At 48.0% G+C, this 16,926-nt stretch overlaps 1 pseudogene; it reads right to left on the bottom strand.

Annotated features, from left to right (window-relative positions):
- Window positions 1–3,200: 3,200 nt before the first annotated feature.
- LOC142016725 (uncharacterized) lies at window positions 3,201–8,065 on the bottom strand (annotated as a pseudogene).
- Between the last annotated feature and the right edge of the window lie 8,861 nt (window positions 8,066–16,926).

The following is a 16,926-nucleotide window of genomic DNA, read 5'->3' as shown; positions in this document are numbered from 1 at the left end:
CTTATGCTAGCCCATGCTTAGGGAGGATGAATGAATGACACCAATGCATAGCTAAGTATTTCAATTTTAAAAACAACAGGAAGTCCTGCAGCACCTTATAGATTAACAGATATTTTGGAGCATAAGCTTTTGTGGGAAAAGACCCGCTTCTTCAGATACATGAGTGGTAGGGGGGTTCAGAAGAGGATTTAAAGAGGGAGTCTCAGTAAAGGGGAGGGCCAGAGCTGACAAGGTCTATTCAGTCAGGGTGGATGTGGCCTATTATCAGCAGTGAACTGAACAGACTAAATCCTCCTCTGAAACCCCTTCCCCCCTATCCCACCACTCATGCATCTGACAAATCAGGTCTTTGCCCACAAAAGCTTATGCTCCAAAATATCTGTTAGTCTATAAGGTGCCACAGGACTTCTTGTTGTTTTTGAAGATACAGACTAACTCAGCTACCTCTCTGCTACCTATTTCAATTTTGATAGTTCTTTATTCAGAGCAAAATAATAAAGGAACATAATCAATAAAATTTGCAGTAGTGAGCAGCTTATCATCCGCCAAGATCCAAAGTTAGGAAACCAGATTTTAAATGTTAAGTAAAGACTCAGAAAAGGACATAACAGATGAGAAAGCCTGAAATGATGTGCAACTCAGTCCTTAAACCAGTAAAGTTGGGTCTTTTATTTATATATATATTTTAGATAGTATTTTAAGTACAGATATGTAAGCATGTATGATTTTGAAGATGGGCATTGACGTTAATGGAGATATGTCAGAATATGATAAGGCCATGAAAAAGGCTATTGAAGTCAATGTAAAGACTCACATTGACTTTAAAAGAATTTGGATCTAGCCCTAATGCCCTGGAACAGTGGACTAAAAAACTCTGCTACCCATAATTCAAGTAGTATCTTCTTCCAGGAGAATCCCTATTGGGTCCCTAGGTCTTACCTGACAAGTAAATTCAACTGTGAATTACTTGAAGAACTATATGTAAAACTGACAACCCCCAATAACAATCAGTAAGATAACTCAACATTCTATAGGATGGTTGTGAATTTAAAAACATAAGAATGTCCATACTGGCTCAGACCAAAGGTCCATCTAAGCCAGTATCCTGTCTACTGAACATGGCCAATGCCATGTGCTCCAGAGGAAAGAACAGAGTAGGCAATCATCAAGTAATCCATTCCCAGCCCTGACAAACAGAGGCTAGGGATTCCATCACTACCCATCCTCACCATTAGCCATTGATGGACCTATCCTTCATGAATTTCTTTTATTTGAACCCTGTTGAAGTCCCGGAATTCACAATGTTCTCTGGTATGGAATTCCACAGGTTGATTGTGTGTTGTTTGAAGAAATACTTCTATTTGTTTTAAACTTGCTGCCTATTAATTACATTTGACGACCCCCTGCATCTTGTGTTGTGAGAAAAAGTAAATAACGTTTTTTATTTACTTTCTCCACACCAGTCATGATTTTATAGACCTATATCATGTCCCAGCCTTATGTCTCTTCTGCAAGCTGAAAATTCAGTCTTATTAATTTTTCCTTACATGGCCAATCATTTTTTTAAAATATTTTCTGACCCTTTTAAAATCCAGTATACATAGTTTGAGATAAGGTGTCCATTTGTGCACACAGCATTCAAGATGGGCATATTATGGATTTATATAAAGGCAATATGATATTCTCTGTTTTATTATATATCCATTTCTTAATGATTCCTTGCATTCTGTTTGCTTTTTAACTGCCGCTGCTTATTGACTGGATGTTTTCCGAGAGCAACAAAGACTCAAGTTCTCCCTCTTGAGTGGTAACAGTTAATTTAGACCCAACCATTCTATAGGAAGATTTGACCCCTGAGAGTGTCATTTCATGCATGTGTAAAATCAGATCCTGGAAGATTGACTCTGAATGGGTCGATCTGCCACAGCAATGTAGATGTAGGCTAGGTTTACTACATCCACTGGATTCCCCCTTGTCCAATGTCTCTTGACCTCCTCAATGAAAGCTAATAGATTGTAAGGCATGATTTCCCTTTACAAAAACAATATTGACTCTTCCCAACAAATTATTTTCATCTACATATGTGACACTTCTGTCCTTTACTATAGTTTCAGCCAATTTTCCCGTTACTGAAGTTAGATTTACCAGCCTATAATTGTCAGGATCACCTATGGAGCCTTTTTTCAAAAACTGGTGTACCATCAGCTATACTCTACTTATTTGATACAGATGGTGATTTAAAGAGCGGGTTACAAATCACAATTGGTAATTTTGCAATTTCACATTTGAATTCCTTCAGAATTCTTGGGTGAATTATTAGTTTATAATTTGTTCCAAAACCTCCTCTAATAATACCTGAATCTGGGACAGTTCCTCAAATTTGTCCGCTATGAACCATGGCTCAGGTTTGGGAATCTTCCTCACATCCTCAACTGAGAAGACCGATGCAAATAATTCATTTTGTTTCTCTGCAATGGTCTTATCATCTTTGTGCCCCTTTAGAATCTCAATTGTCCAGTAGCTCCACTGGTTGTTTAGCAGACTTCCTATTTCTGATGTACTGAAAAAATGTTTTTGCTATTATTTTCGAGTTTTTGACTATCTCTTCTTCAAATTCCTTTCGAGTCTTCCTAATTATATTTGTTGACACTTCATTTGCTGGAGTTTACATTCCTTTCTATTTTCCTCACTAGATCTAACTCCCACTTTTTAAATATTGCCCTTTTGTTTTCTCATAGCTTCTTTTACCTTGTTGTTTAGCCACAGTTGCCCTTTTTTAGTTCTCTTACTATGTTTTTCTTAATTTGGAGTGTATATTTGAGCCTCTATTGTAGTGTTTTTTAAAAGCTTCCATGCAGCTTGCAGAGATTTCACTTTTGGCACTGTGCCTTTTAATGTCTCTCAACTTACTTAACTAAATTTGGATCTAAAATGACTGACACGATTCATTATTTGGTTTATTTGAGAGTTATAGATTACAAACAAATTGATGTCATTCCTATTGATAGGAATATTGAACTAAAATTATTTCCAGAAGAACATTTTCTACATACAGTGTGAAAGGTTTCTCATTTTCTTTTCCATAATAAGAACAAATTCCTATGTAACAACTTCCATGACAATATACTTTATCTTTTTACTATCTAGTGGTAGTAGTAAGTCTCCTACATCTTGGAGCACAGACCACTGATGATCATTTGTCAGAGGCCCCTGTCTTGGGCAATCTTTTCCAGGTCTGACCAGATGAATCCTGTCATTTTATTGTCTGCATTCAGGTCTCTAGGCCAGGTGATTCTTGGGCACCCTCTTTTCATTCTTCATTGTAGGTTCCAACTTAAGGCTTGTCTTGTGGTGGTGGTGGTTGGTTTCTAAGGTCTATGTCCAATCCATCACCATTTTCTCTTCCTGATTTCTTCTTTGGCTAGAAGTTGGTGAGTCAGTGAGCACAGGTCTTAGAGATTGATGGTATATGGCCTGGGGATCTGAAGGATTTTACAAAGGCAATTAGTGATAAACGCCTGGATTTTTTTGGACAGTCTTCTTTGTTGTTCTCCAAGTTTCTGCTCCATACAGTAGAACTGATTTGACATTGGAGTTGAATAACCTGATCTTAGTCTGAGTTCTGATCTGCTTAGAATTCCAGATGTTTTTCATGAGGAGAAAAGCTGTTCTTGCTTTCCCAGTCCTCACTCTCACATCAGCATCGGTGCCCCCTTTTTTGTCGATGATACTGCCCAGGTTTCTGACGACCTCAACTTCTTCCAGTGCCCTACCACCCAGTATAACTGGCTCTGCACTACTAATGTTGATTTTCAAGATCTTAGGTTTTCTCTTGTGGATATTCAAGCCAACTGTAGCTGAAATGTCGACAAGGTGTGATATCTTCTCTTGCATCTGTCAGTGGCTGTGGAACAAAAGTGCCAAATCATCAGCAAAGTCCAGGTCATCCACTGGGTCCACAGTGTCCGCTGGATCCTATTTCTTTTCTCTGATGTTGTCCTCTTCATGACCCAGTCTATCGCCAGGAGAAAGAGGCAAGGTGACAACAAGTAGCCTTGTCAGACTGTGGCCTTCACTTTGAAGCCCCTTGTGAACTGTCCCTGATGGTAAACTTTGCAGGTCATTCCTTCGTAAGAGTTCTTAATCAGGCTGACTAACTCGGTTGGTATGCCATAATGCCAGTTCAGTTGCCAGAGGGTTTCCCTGTGTATGCTGTCAAAGGCTTTCTTATAGTAAATGAAGTTGATGTAAAGTGGTGAAGTCCATTCTATAGATTCCTCCAATATGCTTCGTAATGTTGCAGTCTGGTCAATGCACAACCTATTCTGTTAAAAGCTGGCTTGCTGGTCTCTCAGCTCTGAGTCCACTGTATTTTTCATTCTTTCCAGGATGATTCTGTTGAAGATCTTTCTTGGCACTGACAGAAGTGTGATTCCTCTATCTTTCTCACAGCTGTTCAAGCTGCACTTCTTTGGGATCTTGATGAGGTAGCCTTCCTTCCAGTCTGCTGGTGTATCCTCCTCTTCCCAGATCTTCTCAAACAGGGGAAACAGCATCTCTACTGTGGTACTGATATCCACTTTGAGGGCTACTGCAGGAATGGCATCTGGGCCCATGGCTTTACCATTTTTTGCTTTGCAAGTGGCCTTCCTGATCTCCTCTCTAGTCGGTTTGTTACAGTCTATTGGAAGATCAATTTCTGCAGCTTTGATGCCTGGTGGATTTTCTGGGGCTGGTCTGCTGAGAAGCTCTTTGAAATGTTCTGCCCATTAGTTCAGTTGCTGCTCTGTCCCTGCTATCACCTGTCTCTCTTCGTCTTTGACTGCTCATTCAAATCTGCTGCATTTTCCTGAAAGCTTCTTTGGAGTCTTGTATAGCTATTTAATGTTTCCACTTGCTGCTGCAGCTTCTGCTTCTTCCACCAAATTGTCTATGAAATTCTGTGTATCTCTCTTGACACTCTTCTTCACCTCCCTGTTGACTTTAGTTATTCTTCCTGCACCACTGCCTTTGCTTCTCTGGTGTAGCTGGTGTTAATTGCTTGTTTCTTGCACTTCCTTTGTTGTATCTTATGTATCATTTATGTTGAGATCCATACCTTTTATTGGGGTTTTTGTGGTCCAACTACTTCTTGGCAGGTTGCTGTTATTGCTTCTTTCACTTGTTGCCACTAAGTGTGTAGATCTGTGTCTTCATTGCGTAGATCTTGTAAAACCTGGAACTTGTTGGTCAACATAAGTTAATACTGTTCCTTTGTCTTTGTATCTTTCAAGAGGCTGATGTTGTCACTCTGTCTTCTGGTTGCTGTTTCTGGCATGTTTTTCTTCAGCTTTATTTTCTGTTTGGAAACCAATAGATGGTGGTCTGATGCTATATCAGCTCCTCTCATCATTCATACACAATGTGATCTGAATATTTTTCAAATACAAAGGTGATCAGCTGGGTCTCTGTAAAGTGATCTAGAGAGACCCATGTTGCTTTGTGAATTCTTTTTTCAGGGAACACACTGCCTCCAATGACAAGGTTGTTAAGGGCACAGATGTCTGCAAATCTTACTCCATTTTCGTTCATCTCTCCAAAACCATGAGGGTGCATCACCTCTACATAGCCAGTGTTCTCTGCTCCAATCGTGGCATTGAAGTTTCACATCACAATGTTCATTTCTATATCATGTAATTTGTCAAGTACATCTTGCAGTCTCTCATAGAAGTCATCTTTTGCTTCTTCACTGTGACAAATTGGTGATGCACAGCACTGGATAAAGTTCCTCTTGGTCTTCTTCCTTTTAGTTCTGAATGAGGCTGTTATGATTCTTGGTCCATGGGTTCCCCATCCCATCAAAGCCTTCTGTGCTTCTTTTGATAACATAATTGCCACACCTTCTGTGTTTGGAAAAATGTCATCTTTATGCCCTGAGTACAGCAGCATCTCTCCTGTAGGCAGTCTTAGTTGTCCTGACTATAGCCTTCTGGTTTCACTGATCCCAAGCACTGCAGGCTTATAGCACCGCATTTCTGCAGCCATTTGCACTGTCTTTCCTGTTTCATACATTGTTCTGGTGTTCCATGTTCTGATGATAAAAGGGTGGTTGGCATTGTAGCTTGTAGCTATCTAGGTTTGAGAAAAATGCTGTAGTCAGGACATAGCATATACTGTCATTAAAAGTCAAATGGGTGACCACTGTATACAAGTAATGTCCTAATGCCTGCCATTGTGTCATAATGCATTTATGACCATGTCTTGTGTCAGGAGCTCACCCTGCCTAGCAACTAATCTCACCTGAGAGATGACAGTCAAAGTTTGGTTGCCTAAGATCAGCCTTACTGGTCAGAAATAAATCAGCTGCAGTGAAACTGCCCCAAAAGAAGATATTACAGCTGTCGTTCATTTACATTCAGAATCCTGGGTTTAAGGTATAGTTACATTTGCCAATAGGCATTAGTCAGTGAACTTCTTCACCTGTTTATATGGGAAAATGATAGTAACATTTTTGTACATGCAAATAAAATAGAGGAATCTATAATGAAGATGTTTTAAATAGATCACTGAGAGGAAAATATGGATAGAATCATGGAAGTAAATTCTTTAGGTCCTGCTTCATTAATTTACTTATGTCAGGTCTGTATCTGCCTGATGACCTTTATCTTAAATCAGACTAATCTTGCAAGTTTACAGAGCACAGCTTTAATTAAAGCCTTCCTTATAGTACACTATATAAAACAAGTTGCAGAGATCTGGGACATTTATTTCCTCCATAAACAAACGTGCCAAAACTCAAAAGGTTTGGGTTAGAAGCTTGCTAATAGTTCAACTATTTTATTTACAAATCTTGTGAGAACAGTCTCTCCTGTGGCAATTCCAGTGTTACCTAGTCATAGACAAGTCAGAAATACAGTGGGTGAAATTCTAGTCCCATTGATGTCAATGGGGCCAGGATTTCACTTTGACAGAATAGCTTTTTGTATTAAGGGGCTTTGATTTTCCAAGCTGCTGATAGGATTTGGCTGCCCAACACTCATTTAAATTAATATGCATGCTAACCCCTCAGACAGCTTGGAAAATCTCAAGCCAGGGTATCTAACCTAAAGTAGATATTTATATTTGTCTCATCATTACGTTGTGTGTAAGCATCACAGGAGAAAAGGGGTTATGTTGTCAACATTATAGACCACGATGGAAAGTTAGTATTGAGATTATATTTCCACTTCTGTCTTTAATTACATTTGTAACTTTGGGCAAATTATTTTACTGCTGTATGCCCCATCTGTAAAACAGAGAGGATTATATTTACTTATCTTTTTGTACAGGTAGTGGGAGCAAGCTCGCCTGCTGGGGCAGTGGTGGGGGGGGGCACGGGGTGTGTGTGCGCAAAGAGGGAGTTCTGCTGAAGTAGCAGGAGTGTCAGCCAGGCCCCCTTGAAACACTACAGCAGTGCTGCTCGGCCACTTTTCATAGCTCTGAGGAACAGGGGGAGCCCAGCATTGCAGACTGAGCGGTGCTAAGGGCTGACTGCTGTTGGCCCCACCCATTCCAGGGGCACTGAGCTGGGCCACTCTCCCTCCTTGCCCCAGGGCCCACAGTGGCTGTCAGTCCCACTGAGTGGGAGAGTTAACTATTAAGTAAAATATTTTGCTCACGTGTAGTGTAGCGGAAGTTTTTCAGATGGAAGGAGTTACATAAGTAAAAAGTAGCATGGTTTTTTGTTTTGTCACCCTCAGAGTTAACACCCGCTGTGATGTGACACTTGAGCCTAAAATTTTACCCTAGTTGTTAGTTCTACTGAAGAAGGTAGGGGGACATTCATAAGCACTCTGACAAATGTTGATTGGAAAAGGTATGAAAAAGAGACAGAGAATGAATTAATCAAAACAAAAAGGCCTACTGCTTTAAATCAAGAGCTGTGCTAAGGTCATAGGAACCAGAATAGATGTGTTGGAAACTGGGTGTAATTGGTAGATAAAATTGTGAGGGAATGGGCTATTCCACTCACTGTTCTCTCTTGGAACACCTTAAAGACAGACTTTGGGAAGGTAAATTGGCTTAAAAGAGTGAGTTTCACTATCATGGCTGCCAACCCCTGCCATTCTGGGAGATGTCTTGGCTGGAAAGAGGAACCCAGGTGATATCCCCACCTCTACCAGCTCCATCTAAATCCCAAATGCCACCTGGAAGAAAATGGATAATTGGACTTAAAATAAAAAACAATAGGTGTAGCCCATCGCTCAGGAACAAGGCTTTCTGTTAAAATGAAAGTCCTAATACTTCCTATTTCAAAATTTTTAAGTGTTTTTCCTTCCTTTCCTTATCTGAATAGAAGGATAAAATAATTTTAATGCTGTGTTTGCCATAGTACTAAGCAGGCTGAGGTCTCTACATATTAAATCCCAATTCTTGTTTAGCATTGGTTAACTCAGGACTATACTATATACTATACTATATTCCACCTAAATTAATACAGCAGGGACCTTTTACACTAGAGCTATGTCTACACTAGAAAGCTCTTTCAAAAAGGCACCTTTCAAAAGAGAATAGTCAAAAGACGCCCTTTCGAAGGGGAGCATCTACACACAGGCTGGGGCGGGCACTGTCAATGAGCGCTGTCAAAAGAGCCATGTGCCGCATCGAAAGGGGCCATCCAGGCCATCGAAAGAGAGTGTCCACACACACGCACACACACACGCACACGCACACACACTCTTTTGAAAGAATGGGGCAGGAAATGCCATGGACGGGGTTGCACAGTGGCCTCAGCAAGCCACTCCGTTAAAGGGCCCCTCCCCAACACCCTTGGCCTGCACAGCACAAGGCCTGTGGAGCTGCCATGAGCCCCACAGAGGCAGTGCCCACAGGAAAGACCATGGAGCAGCAGCAGCTAGAAACCCTGCTGGCTGCCGCCAGCAGAGTGGGCACCCTCCTGGCTGCAGCACTGGGGACACCCCAGACCATGTGGTCCTCTGGGCCCCCTCCTAGGTGCTCTGCTGGCTCTGGAGCCACCCCACCAGCTCCGAGCAGTGGGAGCAACTGGTCATGGGGGAGTGGGACAACGACCGTTGGCTTTGGAACTTCTAGATATGCTGGCAGACCTTCCTGGAGCTCTGCCAGTGGCTGACCCCTGCCCTGAGACACCAGGACAGCTGGATGCAGTGCGCCCTCCCTGGGGAGAAGAGGGTTGCGATAGCTGTCTGGAAGCTGGCCACTCTAGAGCGCTACTGCTCCATGGGACACCAATTTGGTGTGTGCAAGGCCACAGTTGGGGCCATCATGATGGAGGTAAGGAGGCCTGGGCACGCACCCACTGGAGGATTGGGGCCCAGGAGGGGCCAAGGCATTGTCAGGGTGAGGCCAGGGTGGGGTTGGGCACACCCCATACACCCTCCCGGGTGCCCACGCCCTTCCCACCCACAGGTGGTATGCACCCTCCTGCAGAACGTCATCTGCATCGGGGACCTGGGCGTGGCCATTGTTGGGCTTCGCTGCACTGGGGTTCCCAAATGGCTTCGGTGCCCCCTATGGCACCCACATACCTGTCTGTGCCTCAGAACACAGTGGATGAGGGTTCATAAACAGAAAGGGCTACCATCTGGGGGTCCTGCAGGCTCTGGTGGACAGCTGGGGCCGGTTCCAGAACATGTACATGGGCTGGCCCAGCTGCACCCACAACATGCGGATGTTCTGGAACTTGGGCCTCTGCCACCAGCTGGAGGCAGGGACCTACGTTCCCTGAGAGGGGGATCTGATCCCTCTGGGGGGGACCCCACCGTGCCCCTGTGCCTGGTGACCAATGCCGCATAACTACTCCAGCAGTGGCTCATGTGGCCCTATACAGGCCACCCCACCCCCAGTCAGGAGCGCTTCAAGGCCCAGCTCAACCATGCCCACCAAGTGGTTGAGTGCACCTTCAGCCGCTTGTAAGGGAGCTGGTGCTGCCTCCTGGCCCACCTGGAAGTGGGCTCCCTCAATGTCCCCCAGGTGTTGGGCACCTGCTGCACTCTACATAATACTGTAGCGTGTGAGGGGGACGCCTTCCTGCAGGGGTGGGTGGACAAGGGCGGCATGGGCTACCCCTAGTTGCCAGGCCCACCAGGACGGGATTCACATGCAGGAGGCCCTGAGCCGGTACTTCAACCAGGGGCCCCAGTAAGTGTCGAACCAGCCATCCCCGGCGGCCCTCCCACACACTCCCCCCCCCGACACTGCACACCCCCTGCCTGCTGGCACCCCCCCATACACCGCCCCCACATCTCTTGCATATCACTCACCCCCACTGAGCACACAGCACGCAGGGGTTTCGGAAGAATAAAGGGTGTATTGTTAACTACAAAAACCGTGTGGGTAATACTTCATGATAAGCATAACAGAACGTCTGACTATTTACAGTGAGTGGGGACCAAGGTGGCCCGCCCAGTGGGCCATCACTCTGGGGCAGGGGTGGAGGAGCACAACCTTGTCTGGGATCCACGGCAGGGAGTATGGGGAGATAGAGCTGGGGATCAGCCTTGGGCCGGAGGTCTGGGCCGGGGGTGTCCTCTCCCGGGGAATAGTGGGTGAGGCCATCGTGGCAACAGGGGAGCAGGGAGTGGCAGGAGGGGGCAGTTGGGCCAACAGCTCCTGGTACGTGGCTGCCACATGCCTAACGGTGGAGAGGAACTCTTCCAGGCTGCCCAGTGCTAGGCGGCCTCCCCCTCCTCAAAGTGGAGCCTGTGCTCTGCCAGTTCCACCTGGAACCAGCTGGAGGCAGCGAGGGGAGGGTCTTCTGCTGGCTGCCTCTGGCTCTGCCGCGACCAGACCCATCCTGGCCCTGGGGTTGGCTCCAGCTGGTCACTATCCCTCATCTCTGGGGGGCTGTCTGGGACAGCTGATGGGGCAAGGCTCTCCCAGCCATTGGATGGTGTGGCTGTGGAAATGGGTGGGAAGAGAGGAACAGGTCATGAGTACCACCCCCTGCCCTGTGGGTGCTGGGTCCCCATCCCCTGTCCCCCGTCTGTGGGTACAGTGGCCCTCTGGGCATCCCCTTTGTGCGGTTTGCCCCCCACCCCTTCTCCTGGGGTCAGAGTGTGGCACTGTCCACAGGAACAGGTGCTAACTGGCACTGGCGGCCATGCCGCCATCCCAGGGTGGTAGTCTGGCAGGGCCCTGGTCGGCTGGGGTCTGTCAGGAGTATGGGGAACCCCCGGTCATGTATGGTGCCCCCCCACCCTATGATCCAGGGTGCGTGCCCTGTTGGGTCCACCTGAGGGTCCAGTGCCCAGGTCGGGGGATGGCTGTCTGGCCAATGCCCAGCTGGGGGTGCAGGAGGGAGGTCAATGACCAGGTCCCCCTCCTCAATGGACCAGTCCCCGGCTGTGCCCAGCTCTGTGTCTGGCCCTGGTGATGCAGGGCTGGCCAATGGTTCAGGCTCCTGCTCCTCTCCTGGCTGGGGTTCCTTGGCCGAGGTGTCCAAAAGGGCTGGCAGGGAGGTGTCCTGGGGACCCAGGATGGTCCTGAGCTCCCAGTAGTAGGGTCATGAAGCGGGGGTGGCCCCCAACCAGCTGTCCGAGTCCTGAGCCAGGGCGTAACCCTGCCGCAGGTGTGGGCAGGGTGACCCGGGTACTCAGGCCCTCAGCCAGCCAGGTGAAAGTGGCCACGTTCTGTCTTTTCATGTCCATGACCCAGAGTTCCTCCTCCTCCTGCCAGAGCCCCAGCAAGTCCTGGCTCTCATTCTCTGTCCAGGAGGGTATGTGCTTTTCCCCCTCGCCTGGACCCTTGGGAGCCCTGAGGCTCCTGACCTGCCTGGGTGCTGGCCATCACCATCTGGCAGCTGCTCAGGGTCACACTGAGGCATGCAGGGGCAGCACATGCGATGGCTGCCGCCTGTAAGCTCTCAGCTTCCTGCAACGGGGTTTCCTGGTCCACGCAGCTTTAAGAGCCGCTGCATGCACAGACCATAGAGCCCTGCAGGGGCTGGGCAGCACATCTCCACCTAACAGCTGATCACTGCCATGGCAGACCCCAGTCTCTCAAAAAAGCAGGATGCCGAGTGTCGACACACATCCTTTTTCAAAAGAAGACATCGAAAGAGCAGCCTCTTCCTATTTTCTGATTGGAAGAGTGGTGTCGATTCCTGCAGTGCCTAACGTTGATTTCATGTTCGAAAGAGCACGCAGGGGGGGTATCACGTGCTACCTTGAGCTAGGACCTGCTCTTTCAAAAGCACTGCCTAGTGTAGACGCAGCTTAGAAGCGATGTGTCGTTTTATGATGCTTTTCATCAGTGAATGTCAAAGCAGTTCCCCATCTTTGATGTAGTTATCTTCGCAACACTCCACTGAACTAGGGACTCATTATTCCCCTTTTGATAGTCAAGGAACTAAAGCACAAAGGTCTCAAAGGAAGTCTGTGTGGAGCTGGGAATTGAACCTGTGTCTCCCAAGAAATTTGTCACATGCCTCAGTTTCCCACAATTAAAATGGAGATTATATTTCTCCAACTCTCAGCATTTTGTGAGGATAAAAATCTATAAAGTGCTCAGATGTAATTATGGCGATGAGACCCATACAAATAGGTAGTGTGGACAAATAGAAAATGGTTTGATTTAGTTACAGTTTTAGGTATCTGGTCAGGCAGGTATTTATTAAATGATGGATAAAAGGTCTTAAGAGCCATGGAATAGAGAAGATAGCATGGAAAATGAAAAAGCATGATACAAATGTTTTATTATTTTCCTGAACCTTATTTATACCTGGCCTTAATAAATAGCATCAAGTCTGCCAGAAGAGTGATCAAAACAAACTTCCCTCTACCCACTAGAACTGAAACATCACATAATAAACGGGCTGTGCTGAATGCTTGAGCATTGCATAGCAACCCTCCCTAAAGTCAGTGCTGGCCTGTGGGATTGAAGCATTGTGAACCCTAAGTTGTCCGTTGAGGATGTGCTTTGCTTGAACTGGGAGAGAATACATGACAGACTGGCTTGTGTATGTGTGTACTGTTGACCTTTACTGAAACGAATACATCAGGCTTATTCATATGCATAAGCATTCCTCCTCTGGGCAGCCCGGATGGAATGGCTATGGAGTTTGCTAAGTAGAGTCTTGTGTTTTTGGAACTAACTGGCATAAGTTCTGTCATGGAAGCTGCCTCCAAGTGCTTAGCCCATGTGAGGGGTGTTTGCATGTGACTAATTTGTTCCATTTAGTAATTTGTGAAATCCAAGTGATGAAAAGAATGACTAGTTTGTTGTCTCAGACAACAGACTTCTGACACCAAAAATGGAAAAATGTAACAAGCCAGAAAAGAGAATGCAGAATTATACTCAAGTGGCAACTCTTGATCTGGACGATTGCTACTTGTAGATGAAGCCACTGCCAAATAGCCTCGCATAGCACAAGGGTGCACTGCTGTTAACCTTATGTGATCTATTTGTGTCTTGGAGATTACATTAGATTTTTACCATATTACAGCATGCTCTAGAATACTAAAAGTACAAGTGCATCACATTGCAAGGAAACAACTGACAACTGTACAAAAATGTAAGACAAAGTTTATTTTCAGGGAACAGAGTAGCTTGTACATGGAGTAAAATCATATGTTTTGTGATTACTGCTAAAATATCAGACTATGTCCAAAATTGTCATGATATAGGACATTTGGCACTAAGAAACAGATGATCTCCCTATCTTTTGCCCTGATCTAGAGCAACTACTTTTAGGAATGAGACAGGTTTTCCAGCTCCAATCCTTGTAGCTTCTCTACTGTCATGCCAACAAAGTCGTCAATTAATATCAACACGATGGTGGTTTCTGTGGTGCAGACACAGAGTAACGCCGCTGACTTTAGGGAGCTGCTCTGGATTTATGTAGAATCTTCTATACATCCCAGTTCCGTGAACCATGTGCTGCTTTCTGTCGTGTTCCTTGAATAGATGATGAGTGTGAGAAATCATGACGAATATTTCACAGGTAAGGGTTTGTGACTAGTAAACAGATTGTCAAGGAATTGTTTATTTTGCCAGCTTACAAAATTGAAAGATCTTAGGTAAAATTCAATGCAGTGAGCCTGGCAGAGCTGCTGCATGAGATCAGGAAAATGCAGTTTGTTCCAGTAAGAGAATAATTATGAAACTAAAGAAGTTACTGAACAGTGCATAGTATAAAAAGCATATAAGGGGAAAGCCATTTACTGCAAGTATCCTGGAGAGAATCTAATAGTCAGGGATATAATATGCTGTAGTGGTGTTTTGTGAGGCTTTCACTGAATGCCAATAACATTGCCATCAGATATTGAGAGTTATATTAATACCACTTTGGATGATGGAAATGGTTTGTTTGGTTTTAAAATAGTTCTTCTCTAAAAACAGCACGCGAATAGCAATGAATATAGTGGAATCTTCAGGGGCTACTAATACTTAGCATAACATAACAAGGGCTATGTCTACACTAGCACACTACGTCAAGTAGCCTATTTCGAAGTAAGACCATCGAAATAGTCTACTTTGACGCATATCGTCTACACGTCCTCCAGGGCTGGTGCCGTCGATGTTCAACGTCAAAGTAGCGATGGGGAACATCGAAAGGAGCCGCCCCGGAAGGAAATGCAGAGCGTCCACACACACAAGCCCCCTCTTTCAAAATAAGGGGCCAGGAAAGACCACGGAGCGGGTCACAGCCTGGACTAGCCTTTCCGGGGCAACAGCAAGCCGCTCCTTGAAAGGGCCCCTCCCAGACTCACCCAGCCTGCACAGCACGAGGTCTGCAGAGCAGTAGCCACTCTCTCGCAGACCAAGTCACAGCAGATATGGACACCCAGCAGCAGCATCAAGAAGAGGAGGCCCTCCAGGTAGTCATTCAGGGGGCAAGTGCCCTGCTAGGTGCTGCCTGGGAGGCCACACAGTGGTTCCTGCCAGAGCAGCCCTCCCCGGAGGCAGACGGAGATGCCCCGACCACCGGGCTCTCCTCTTCCTCCCTCACCAGCTGCTCCACCGCCTCTGGAGCTACCCCACCAGCTTCGAGTGGTGGGAGCAGCTCGTCATGCTGGAGTGGGACGATGATATGTGGCTCCGGAACTTCCGTATGCGCCGGCAGACCTTTCTCGAGCTCTGCCAGTGGCTCACCCCAGCACTGAGGCACCACGACACCTGGATGCCGCGCACCCTCCCTGTCGAGAGGAGGGTCACAATAGCCGCCTGGAAGCTGGCCACCCCAGACAGCTACCGCTCCGTGGAACACCAGTTTGGAGTGGGAAAGGCCATGGTCGGGGCCGTTGTCATGGAGGTAAGGAGGCCCGGGCACGCACCCATTGGGGGCTGGGGGGGGGCCAGGTGTGGGGTTGGGGGGGGAGGGAGGGAGGGTCCGGGTATGGGCTGTGGAGGGACAGAGGGGCTGGGTGTGGGGCTGGGGAGGGAGGGGCACCGGGGAGGGAGGGGCTGGGTGGGTGGGGTTTCCGGGGAGGTGCCTGGGAGGGGGGCCTGGGGGAAGGGCCCTGGGGCACCCTGCACAGCCTCATGGGCACCTGTGTTCCCTCCCCACAGGTGGTCCGTGCGCTTAACGCCATGTTGCTCCAGAGCGTCATCTGACTCGGGGACCTGGACACAGCTGTTGCCGGATTTGCCTCATTGGGGTTCCCAAACTGCTTTGGGGCCCTGGATGGAGCCCACATCCCCATCCACTCCCCAGACCACAGCAGAGGAAGATACATAAACTGCAGGGGCTACCACTCCGTGGTCCTGCAGGCCATGGTGGACAGTCGGGGCCACTTCCAGGATGTGTACGTGGGCTGGACCGGCTGGGAACTCGGGCCTGTGCCGCTGGCTGGAGGTGGGGACCAACATCCCCCAGAGGGGGAATCCCTCTGGGAGACACCACTGTGCCCGTCTGCCTCGTGGCGGACGCGGCCTACCCCCTCCAGCCCTGGCTCATGCGCCCATACACTGGCCACCTCAACACCAGCCAGGAGTGGTTCAACGCCCGCCTGAACCACACCCGCCACGTGGTGGAGAGAACATTCGGCCATCTGAAGGGCCACTGGCAGTGCCTCCTTGCCCGACTGGACGTCAGCCTCCAAAACATCCCCCAGGTTGTGGGCGCTTGCTGCACGCTCCACAACATCGTTGAGAGCAAGGGGGAGGCTTTCGTCCAGGGGTGTGCGGTAGACGCCGGCACGGGCTTCCCCCAGCCGGCTGCCGCACCCGGCCGCCGGGCCCACCGTGAGGGGGTATGGGTCTGTGAGGCCCTGTGGGCCCACTTCAATCAGGGAGACCCCTGAGCACCTCCCTGGCCTTCCCCAGAAGACCCCCCCTACACACAGCCCGCAATGCCTGCACGCCACTCCCAACACCCGCACGCCACCCCCGCAACAAGCACACACCTCCAGCTTTTTGGAAAATAAAACCTTTTTTTTTTCTGAAACCTCAAAACTTGTGCTGTTCGAAACAGAAACTGCAACGAATATACAAAAAAGGGGGACAAATATATACATGGGGGACAACTATATACATGGGGGCCCGGCGGATGGCTCGGCCGTTGGGCTGTCAGTCTGGAGTGGAGGTAGAGGGGCGTGATGCCCACCAGGTATGGCTCACCCCGCCCCCCCCCCCCGTGTCCGTGGTCCCTGGCATGGCCGGCTCGGGGCTGGGAGGACTGGCAAGTGCAGCCGGGATGCCTCTACTGGCCAGTCTTCAGCCCCAGTGGGCTCTGTGGAGCTTGCAGGTGGTGAGGCGGGTGGGGCGGGGGCAGCAGGCGGTGAGGAGCAGCGGGTGGAGCAGCAGGGAGGGCAGCCCGGTGGGGGGGGCAGCGGGGGATGGGAGCCGGGCAACGGCCTCCCGGATCGACCTGGCTATGTCCCAAAAGACCCCCATAAAGTCCTCCCATGCCGCCCACGGCCGGGTGGACTCCTCCCGCTCAAACTGCAGTCTCTCCTCCGCCACCTCCATCTGCTGCCAGAGAGCTTC

This window comes from Carettochelys insculpta, chromosome 8 (genome assembly GCF_033958435.1).
Source record: "Carettochelys insculpta isolate YL-2023 chromosome 8, ASM3395843v1, whole genome shotgun sequence".
NCBI classification, from domain to species: domain Eukaryota; kingdom Metazoa; phylum Chordata; order Testudines; family Carettochelyidae; genus Carettochelys; species Carettochelys insculpta.
Note: the sequence above shows the minus strand (reverse complement) of the source record. Positions and strands in the feature narration are given on the sequence as shown.